We start from the raw sequence: 11920 nt of genomic DNA on the forward strand, positions 1-11920 counted from the left end.
AGAAATGTTTAAATATTTGTGAATAAATATAACCCGCACAATGAACGAGTTGCGGATTTATAATTTTGACACTTTGTTAGAACAAACATTGCAAGATTTTAAAAAATGGGCAACACTTCCAATCTCATTGGCAGGCAGAATAAATATAGTTAAAATGGCAGTCTTACCAAAATTTCTCTATGTTTTCCAAATGGTTCCTGTTTTTATAACCAAATCAAGTTTCAAAGATTTAGACAGATTAATAGCAACATTTATTTGGAAAAATTCAAATCCCAGAATAGAAAAAACATATTTGGAAGTACCAAAAGAGGCTGGTGGGCTAGGGTTGCCAAATTTTATCTTTTACTACTGGGCGGCTAATATCTCCAAATTATTGCACTGGAAATATGTTTATGAGAACAACGAGGGTGAGGCTTGGGTAAAAATGGAACTGATGTCTAATCCACTTCCCCTCCTAACCTCATCCCTAGCTCTAAATCAAAAACAGAAAATAACAAATCCAGTTGTAGGAACATCTATTAAAATATGGCTTCAATTCAGAAGGCACTTCTGTTTGCAACAGTTTGTAATTTTTTCCCTGTTGCTTATAACCCTTTTTTTCTGCCATCCATTTCAGATAAAGCATTCCAAATTTGGCATAATAATGGTTTGAAGTTTTTTTACAATTTATTTTCAGGAGAAACTTTTAACACCTTTGACGCTCTGATGAGAGATTACAATATACCAACCTCACATATGTTTAGATACTTGCAAATACGAAGTTTTGCAAAAACATTGTTTCCTTCTTTCCCATACCTACCTCCTAAAAATCAAGTGGATACCATTTTGGAAATAGATCCTTTTGGCAAAAGGAGAATCTCCGTCATATACAAACTGATACAGAGCTTAAGGCCTATTACTTGGGAAAAAACTAAAAATAATTGGGAAAAAGACATTGGGGTGGATTTATCTGATGATGAGTGGAGATCTTGTTTAAATCGTATACATACTTCCTCCTTTTGCATTCGCCATGCTTTAATTCAGTTTAAAATTCTTCATCGTCTTCATTATACAAAAGAGAGGCTTTCAAAATTTTTCCCAGAAGTCGATCCTGCCTGTCCCAGGTGTGGACATAATCCAGCAAATGAGGGTCACATGATGTGGTCTTGTCCGAACCTGGATAATTACTGGGGAAATATATTTAAAGCATTATCTCATATCAGTGCGCAGAACTTAGTGCTTGATTTCCGCATTGGCATTTTTGGAGTTATTTTTTCTTTTCTGTTTGTTTGTTGGTTTGTTTTGTTTTGTTTCTTTTTTTGTGTATAATGGCAACGTTTCCATTATGTATTGTGACCATGATTTGTGAAAAAAATAAATTTAAATAGAAGTTTAAAAAAAAAAAAAAAAAAAAAAAGAAGTTCATAGGTCACGATGCAGGGTCTCACACTATACGGCCTGGTGCTCTGGTGCGACCTGAGTGCTCAAACTGTGCGTCCATAACATGAAGCTTATCATACAAAATCTGTCTCTCGCTCTCCCTCTCTCTGTCTTTCACTCACACAGACACGCACACAATCAACTTTGCTAAATTACTAATGAAAAACATTGACCAGGCAGCTGTGATTGAGCAGCAATGTCCATCCAACTCTTTTCATGGTTGTTGTAGTTGTGATAATTTTGTGAGGCCACATTGAAAAGCTTCAGATACGTAAGCATAGAGCTGCCACCCAGGCAAAAGAAAAATAGAGCTACATCACGTTATAACGTGAAAAGTATATTGTTCTAACAATATACTTTTAATGTTTGTACAGTATACTATCATGTAGGTACAATATACCTCTCACCTTTGAACTATATAATATGTTATTGCAATATACATAATATAAATATTGTATAGTACGAACGTGATAATTATATTGTACAAACGTACAATTGAGATTAGAGGCTACATTGCAGCCCCAGTCACGGCTTTCATCACTGTCTTTCTCATCTTTCCCCAGAGTAACAGCCAAACATTGGCTAGCACTGCTTAGCCTTTCATGCGTTCTTATTTTAAACTTAATCTGGAATTCATTGCAAACTGTTTGTGCGGGATATGAATGACAAGATTGTTTTTCAACAAGAGTTAGTGAAAAACATCTCCAGTGTGATCAAATCTTCTTGCCAAACATCTGCAGCTTGGCAGTGTATACAGCACTATAATGACCAGACCTAATTCTTTTGAAAACCATACATCTTTCCACAGGTCTCAACTTCATCAGACATCACCTACACTCAGAGCTGGATGAGGCCAGCACAAACAGCAGCCTAACCGACGAAGATGATGGATCCATGGGGTCAGGAAAGCCAGAAGCAGGGGAGCTGGAGAGGTACCTTTCATGTCCATTCACTGGAGGTGTGGATCTATTACATGGCGTTCCTCACATCAAGAAGCTGTCGATCAAAATCAGTACAGCTCTTCCTGCATCTGGAACTTCTCAGTCATGCAGGACTCCTGTTCACTGCTGAACAGTTACAGCTTCACAGAAAGAAACTTGACAGCAAATTGCTGCTGAAGCTTAACCATCACCTTACTGAGTGAAGAAATGGCACAATTTTGCTAAATATGCAGAAATAAATGCAAACCCATACAATTTATGTTAAACTGAGCTGCCTTGTATGAACATATATTGAAGATGCCTCATTCTAATGTTTTCTCTTAGGCTGCTGTGGCATTTGGAGCAAAAATGAATATAAAGTTCACAGCATATCTTGTCACTGGAAATTGTTTGCACTGTTTATATATTTATATTATTTACTGTAGGCATTGGTGAAAAAAGCTTTATGTTGTGAAAAAATGAAATCTGGAAATTAGAATTGTTGTGCCTTATTTTGTTGATGTTTTTACATATATTCCTGTTGAAAATAGTAAAATCTGTTTATATTTTAGTTTGTCTGATAGCATTTATTTAAAAAATAAATCAGACATTTCAAACAGTTACTCACTACACTGTAAACCCCAACAGTCTACCTGACTTATAAAGTTTGTGGGTATAACAATTGAAATTCCTCTCAAAGTTGAAACAACTTAAAACTTTTCTGTTCTGTTAACAATTCAAACAGTTATAATTGTACATGGCTTAGAAGTTAAGAGTAAATACTGCTTTCTTAATTATGATTTTTGAGTAAATGTTTTTTTTCCGAGCTCCGCATGTGTACGTCAACTACGTCATGACGTTTTCTCTCTAACCTGAACGACGTTGACAGAAAATTCTGTTCAATATGGCTGCCCTTCTCGAGCGACTGGAGAGCACATTTGGAGAAACTTGTAAGTTAAACGGAACCTTAGTTATGTTTATTTTTTCCGTAAAAAAGCAAGTATATTAATATGTTGAAGCCAATAACTTGTTTTCGAATGCGCTGTTGTGTTAAAAAGCACAGACCCAGGTAGTGAATAGTTGTTCGCTGTTGTTCGCGCTCTTTTTCAAACCGATGATGTCGTTAGTTTTACAGTTTTAACCGATTAAAACACAGTTTTACTAAGAATCACACATAAAGAAAGGGTCTCAGTGATATTTTAACGACCCCTTGCCAACGCAAGAAAGTTGGCGTTTTTACAACAGCAGCCTCATTGTTTGGCAGGTTTTTGTTTTTCTTCTCATTAGCATCGTTCAAAAGTGACTTAGCTAGCAGTGGCAACTTCTATCTAAAACAATTGAAATATAGCAAGGTGTTGTATATTTAGTGTGCAGATAAGGTTTTCAATATTTTTACTTTTTCTTCCAAGGCTGAAGACCAAAGACAAAAAGACAGAAGAAAAAAAAATTCAGACTGCAATTAATTTCAGGTGGAGACAGTAAACACAGGTGAGTTGAAAGATCTATTGAAGAATCCTTTCTTCATGGAAATTAAAACATTTAAACTGTACTGGCTGAGTACTTTACATCTGAGTTGGTATGCTTTGAGGTGAGCAAGATCTTTTGTTTGAGACCTATGACTCGATACAGAAACTGGTGTGGTGTCTCACTGTCACTTTGTTTGGTGCACATGAGTTCCTGGAAAAGTTCTGTGTTGTTTTGCTCACCAAGGTGAGAATGGAGGAAGTCTTTAAGCTCCTCTACTGTCAGTTCATCCTTGTTCATTAGCATGTCTTTGAAATTACCAGGTTTGATAACTCTCATGACAGCCCTCACAATTTCGGCATCATTAAACTGTTCTTTGAGACCCTCTTCAATCTGGCGACAGATGCTGTTATAACTGATGTCTGATCCCTGGTCTCCAATCTGGCCCCCATGAATCTTAAACTCCCTGCGATGGAGGTAAGACAAGTCTCTTAGGGACACCACCTTGTCAAGTCTCATGGGTGTGTGAGTTTCAACTAAGCCGTCATTGTCTGGTGTGCTTCTACAATGAGCCTGTGATGGTGTCTGAGAGGTGAGTTGAGAACCTGATGTGGGCATGTACTGCTTAATTTTCTTGGAGAGCTCTTCGTAACTGAAGAGTATTTTTTGTAGTTCTATATCATGTTGGGAAACAGCAGTAGAGTTGGTATTCTGGGTCACACTGTCAGTTACTTCTGTACCACTATTATGACCATCTTCTAAAAACATTGCATTAGTTGGACTCACTTCAACACTGACATCATGAGGCTGAGCATTTGGACATAGATCACATGAATCATTACCAGTGGCAGCCTGTATCTGCAAATCAGAAACATGACCCTGGGTAACAGCATCAACAACATCTTTCAGTGACAATAAGTGTGACATGCCCTGATCTTCTGACTCTAATAAAGCCTTACTGCACATGAAACCACTGATGTACTCGAAGCAGCTGTCTTCATCCCCTGACTTAAGGCAAGACTGATCCACTCCTGGCACTGGACCCAGTGACTTGGCAATCTGGAACAGTTCATCAGCAGAGAGGGTGAGAAGGTCTTTCTTGATGGCCCACACCAAGCTCCTCCTCTCACTTTCCACCATGGTTGCTTCCCTATCCCTTGGGTCACACAATGTCAGCTTTCCTACAGTTTTTGCCTTGATGGGCGATGGTCCGAGCACCAAGCAGCACCAAGCAGTCCTTATTTGTATTTTTCTTACTTCTTGTCCATTACGCTAGTTGTGACACATGGCCAATGCATTTCCTGCACAATCAGTAGCATCTATTCTCCATCAGGCATCAGCAGGAGGTGTAGGTAACAACCAGCAGACTGGAGTTGTTGGTGTTTTCTTGCCACTCTTGGCCCAAAGTACCGGTATTACTGGATCAGCTCCCAGCCTCAAAGGCAGGACTAATCCCGGACGAGCCCCCAGAAAACTGTTACAGGTACTGGGTGGCAGCACCTGTAGACAGCTATATATGTGTCCTGTAAACAGGAAAGAAATGATCAGACAGAGAGACGTGGCTTGTCGTTTCCTGAATACTCCGCCATTATTTATTCAAATTCACAATTATGCACTCCTTTTATTACTTTTACAGTATTACAACTGTGTATTTACTTATTCTTAACATAGCTCACACATTCTCCATATATGTTACCAACTGTTACCAACTAGACTAAAGGGAATTAACACATTCCAATGTCATAAACATGACCAATTTTCTTGTAAGACTTGTTTCAAAATGAATTTCAACAGGACAAATCTATAAATCTCAAATAGTTTGAAAGAATGGTGTAATCAGCACCATCTTGACATGTGCACTGAATTCACGGAAACACTTTATGGCAGAAAACAAGATACTAAAACAATACAGAATAACGGTGGAGCCGATCGCTAACATCACATAGCATAGGAGGTGTGCGACCCAAACTAACATGCTAACCATAGCATGCTGCTAAAGTCGTAAGCAAATACTTACAAAAGTCTAATTTACTGTAATACACAATGTTGTACGCTTTCACTTTCCAACCGTAATGGTTAATCTATGCTATATAATGGATGTGATTGCTATTATATTCTGTTTTGGGCACGATACGAACCTGTAAACAGGAAAGAAATGATCAGACAGAGAGACGTGGCTTGCCGTTTCCTGAATACTCCGCCATTATGAGAAAACGGCGCGGAGCATGCGCCTCAGGCTGCTAACAACGGGCCAAACCATGGTCTCATACTGCCACCTACTGGTATAAAAATGGAGCGTCCGCTACAAATATCCCAGGGTAATTACCAAGTTTCCTGTTAAAATTACAGTAGTTATTTAGGGCATTCCCAAAAAGGAGATATCACTTACATTGAAAGTGAAATTACTTAAATTAATTCACATAAATGTGATCACACATTAGTGGGTATCACACTTGTCACATTCTCTCAAACCAACCTTACTTATTTAATTGGGGCGATCGTGGCTCAAGAGTTGGCAGTTTGTCTTGTAATCGGAAGGTTGCCGGTTCGAGCCCTGGCTCCGACAGTTTCGGTCTTTGTGTCCTAGGGCAAGAAACTTCACCCGTTGCATACTGGTGGTGGTCAGAGGGCCCGGTGGCGCCAGTGTCCGGCAGCCTTGCCTCTGTCAGTGCGCCTCAGGGCGGCTGTGGCTACAATGTAGCTTGTCATCACCAGTGTGTGAATGTATGTGTGTGTGTGTGTGTGTGTGAATGGGTAGATGACTGAATATGTAAAGCGCTATACAAATACAGGCCATTTACTATTGATACTGTGTCTATTCCAGGCGGACGCATTGGATGAGTCGACCCTAATTGACACTCCAGTTGCCCTTCTCACTGTGGTTACCGATGGCCAGTCCAGTCCATTTTACTTCCTCAAGCATGGCTGTTGTGGTGAAAGGTGACTAGGTGATGCGTGATATTCCCAGATTTGCAGATGCATTTGCTTTATTGTTTGGCTTGATCTATGCTCTGCATTTAGACGACCCCAGGAAGCTGGTTCACACATTTGCCTTTGTCCAAAATATCTTCATGGGGCTTGATGACGGCAAACCCCTGAAACCCCTGCCTACATGCTCTTAAGGAATATAAGACAATGTTTGTTAGGCCATGCACTCTGTTACTGAGCACTTTGTTTGAAGCACTTTATTTAAAGCACTTAAAGTTTACTACAGGCTTTAGGTGGATTTAACCATCAGTTTACCTAATTTTCCTATACTTGACTGCTTTATCTGGTTATTTGGAAGCTGATCGTCTTTGTACCCATTTGTTTTTCATTTCTATTTAAAAAAAGTGATTGGTATTTGACTTTTTGTTTTGCATTTTTGTGTATTTTGAGAAAGTTGCATTTAGGACTGATGTCGTCCTTTGTGATTTTATAAAAAGATAAATGTTTTACACTAAATTTATAATGCTCACTTTATGGTGCCCATGTCCATGTTAATGGTTTGATAAAAACATTTGTGATGTTTTTAAATTTTCATTAAAAAAATGTTAAATAAACAAAATGTAAAGTAACTGAATTTCCGTACTTTTTTTTTTTTTAGTAGTCTACACTCAAACATTGAAACATAAATATCTTTTAATTAATAATCATATAATTTGAGTTTAGGTTGTAATATAATTGCATTGTGTTGCATCAAAATAATAAAATAATAATATATTAATATAATAATTATTATTATAATAATAATAAAAAAAATAAAAATAATAAAACTACAAGAAACACAAATATTGAAATTAAAGTATACAGTCTTTGAGTAAAGCTCAATTAATAAAATACAAAATATAATTTTAAATTTTTAGGTTAACAATAATACAAATTTTGAGTACCCCCATACTTAGAAGAGATGAGTTTGTGTACTTAAATCTTTTGAGGTAATCAGTTTCCACAAAAGTTTTGAGTTCAGTCAACTAATTCAGGTTTACAGTGTACTTGAGTAGTCTTTTCACCAAGTACTATTTTACTCTTACTTGAGTAACTTTTTTGACGACTACTTTTCACTTTTACTTGAGTAATAATATTTTAAAGTAATGCTACTCTTACTTGAGTACAATTTTTGCATACTCGACCCACCTCTGCATGACACTGACCAATAACTAACTCAGCAAACATGGTTGAAACAGTGATGTTATCGCCACGTAAACACTGCAGGGCAGACAGACGGATGATGTTTCACGTAGAACAGTCCGAGCATTGCTTAAAAAAGAAAAGAAAATCTGCATATACATAGTTGTGAACATATAGCCTCTCTGCTCCTGACGTCAGTATTATAAACCTGTGACAGCTCAGCTTGCAACCAGTTGTCTCGGTAGGAAGAAAATTGCTCATACCATTCTTCATGTTCGTACTTCTCATTCAATCAGGAACTTCAAGAACTTTTTTTTTGCATCAATGAAAAGATGATTTCAAACAATTTTTATCACAATTTTGTTTTACTAGCAATTCTAATGACAAGTCTCAAAATGTTTGCTGGTTACCCACTTGAGCCTGTGATCCAGCCTTATTAGAGAAGTTAATGTTAGCGTTAGCCATTAGAAAGTTTGTTGGGTAATGTTTTAACCTCAGTACCAACACAACCATCATCTACAAAATAGTTTTAAACACTTTATATGTGGACATAATTTTCATGACCTGAGGTAGTGTTAATACACTACCAGCCGCATTGTGGGGGATGTAGGAAAATTTGACTCACTCTATAAAACAGTAAGAAATCTGCTGCATCAGACAGCATATGGGAAATGTTACTGTTATAAAGGGTTGACGTATCCTCATAATAACATTTTACATGAAAGATCTTATTTATAAAATCAAAGCAAGCTTTGGGAGAATTCAGTGGTTAGCATATGTGTCCACAGTGTACCTGAAATATCATCACATCATCGGTGTATAATATCACAGGAGCCTTCCATCTTGCTATAACAACTGAGGCTCAGTGCAGCTTTATAAAGCAGAGTTCACTGAGCTGCCCTCAGCACAGATTCACTTCCTATACCTGCTGTGTTCCTGCCTCCACCTGAGGATCCATCAATTATTTATCAAAGAGCAGCGTTGAGTTTCACTAACGCAAAGGCCGAGAGTCTCACCTCTCAGCCGTCCTTTCAGTCGCACAGACAGCCGCTGATCCAATGATAGTGCTGCCAGAAAGTTATGCTAATGAGGAGTGATGTCATAGAGAAATTCACAGAAACCCAAAACTACATTTCATTGTCCCGAGACTGCCTTCGTGCCGGCGAGGAGGGAAGGGGGGTGCAGGGTGGCACCAGAACAGGTGATGATGACTTTCCAAACCTGCACATACACAAGAGTCCCCCCCCCCTCCCTGGAACATGAAAAACACTGCGCAGGGCTGTTACTTTTTTCGAATGTATAATTAAATAGATGCTTTTTGTTATGAAACTACAACTTGTAAAAATTGCAACAACTATGGGCAAAATAATGAACTGTGTATTACAGCAGCTCTTTTGCTCTTTTTCTGCAGGTTTGAGTTCAAAGGTTCTTTCTTTGGTTTTATTTTTATAATATTTTGGCTTAAACCATCAGTGAACAGAGCCAGAGGAGGAGGATATGCAACAAAATGCAGCACAGCACCTGTCACCGTGGTTTGAGTCCACACACTGACTGCAGTACTTGCTAAAATCCCACACTGCTTTAATTGCTTAAGCTGTTGTGTGCTGACAGCCAAACCGCTGCAATTTCTCATTCAGTCTGCACCACTGACCCCCCTCTTGATGTTAAATGGTGCAGACCATCAGGACCCTCAGCAAAAAATAGACTCCAGAATCCCCTCAAAGAAAGATGAGCTTTCTAAAAATAGAGTGCACACCCACAGAAGTGTTGTGGTCACAGCAGGGATTTCCTGAAGGTGGCTGAACATTCACGTCTTTACTGGCTGGTAAAACAAACAAACGACAATAAAAGATCAAGAAAGACTTCTTGATCTTTTATTGTCGTTTGTGTTCTAATGAGCTAATATTCACAATAACATCTTTATTATGGGAACATTTCCTTTATAAAGTCCTTCTTTGCAGTGTATCCATGTCATATATGATCTCTAACAGACAGCATATATTATCATAATGTACCGTCACCTCAGAAAATGTTGGAACACATTTAAACAATTTAAATCTATTTTTCCCCATCAATTTAGTCTCAGTAAGCCACAAGGATGTTTTTAGAAGATCGTCTGATTGTTGTGGTTTATTGCTGTAATATTTTAGGGGTCTTTACTTGACAATAACAACACTTCAGATCTGTATTTTTGTACTTGTTAGAAGAATTCTTCTGATTGTAAGCATCAGTGAGCTACAGGGGCGATTCTAGGATCAGAGCTTTGGGGGTGCTGAGCACCCAGAGAGCTGCCCATCCAGGCAAGGTAAACTTTACTCGTCACGATGAGACTTCTTCCCCGTCTCTGTCAGTCCCTGCATCCTTAAATGTCTCCAGTTGTCCCGAGTTCCCTCTGACTGTCTCCTTGGTGCATTTAAACCCCTGTTCCTCTCTGTCCTCATCGTCTGTTGTCTTCATCTCCATTATCAGTCATCATAAGTTTACCCTCTCTGTGCAGGTCTGCAAATTTCTTTATTAAATCATAAGATTCTTAAATTCATCAAGTCTCTCTGTGCCTGGGTCCTCGTCTCAAAACATGATATCACTGTTTTGTACATTTTAACACAATTTAATCCCCACATTTTTGAAAGAAAAGCAAAACACTTTTTTGAAAAGTCTGTAACAAAACCATCAAATCTGATGAAGGTTATTTAAATGCTGCCAAAGAAGAATGGATTGGAATGTAAAAAAAATACATATCCTAACCTTAATTACTGGGGGAGAATAATGAATGATGCTCATAGTGCGTAAAAAGTAAACTGAGTGCATTTTTTGGACAGAGATTCACTTTTAAAGTGTTTGTATAATATAATACAGACACATAAAAAATACACTGCAAAAATAGAGTCCTTGAAATGTACAAAGTATTATTAAACAATTTGAAAAATTGAGACACCTTGGCCTATGGTACAATGTATAAAAAGATCTTTACTGCAGATACTACTATGGCTCTGCAGATTTTTTCTTTTCTTTTAACCTATGTCGCCTCACCTTGAGGTTGGTAAATCTGTCTATCACATTTTGGTGGTCAAGTCTCTCAAGCATCTCTTTCTCAACTGACATCACAGCCAGGTGCTGGAGTCTGCTTTGACTCATGGTCCTTCTCAGCCAGGCATGGAGCTGACTTAAGACACTAAAAGACCTCTCACAGCTACAGCTGCTAACTGGGTTTGTTAGGGCAACCTGAATAACAGTTTTCAGTGTGGGGAAGATCCGATTATCCAGAAGATTGTACAATGTTAACATATCTGGAATGGCACCAGCCTCACTCTTGAGCTTCAAAACATTTTTGGCAACCGGGACTTCCTCTGACTGAAGTTCAATATGGTAATGCAGTGCCAGGGCTGACAACCCAGTTTGTTTTGCAGATTCTGTATAGCAGCTTTAATATAGGGAGAACACAACTTCCAGATTGTATGAGTAAAATTAGTTGTTTTTTTTTCTTTGCCAGTTTAACAGTTTGTGTTTTGCCTGTTAGTATTCCCTGTCTGTTTTCTTACCTGGTTCTGGTCCTGACCTTGTACTTTCTCCTCATGTTCTCCTCTTTCCTCTCTCCCTCTTTGGACTGACAATCATACGCAAATAGATTGTATTCAATTAGATTTAAAAAAATACTATTAAGATCACTAATAAAAAAAAGTCCTCTCTCAGTGTACTTTCAACCAAAAGGCAAATAACCAAACCATATGTACATCTAATAAAGGATATAAATATTGAAACACTGATCCAACATTGTCCTTTATTGATGGATCATTTGATTTTACACTTTTACCTGAATGTGGCTCCTTTTTTTGAAAAAACTTCCTCATATCCATTATGAACCTGGTTGTCTCTCTGTACACACACACACACACACACACACACACACACACACATACACACACACACACACACACACACACACACACACACACACACACACACAACAGGAGTTATAAGGTTAATGGGCATCCAGTCAGTTAGCTAGT

Source organism: Neolamprologus brichardi, chromosome 17 (assembly GCF_056152115.1).
Source record: "Neolamprologus brichardi isolate AB-2024 chromosome 17, ASM5615211v1, whole genome shotgun sequence".
Lineage (NCBI taxonomy): Eukaryota > Metazoa > Chordata > Actinopteri > Cichliformes > Cichlidae > Neolamprologus > Neolamprologus brichardi.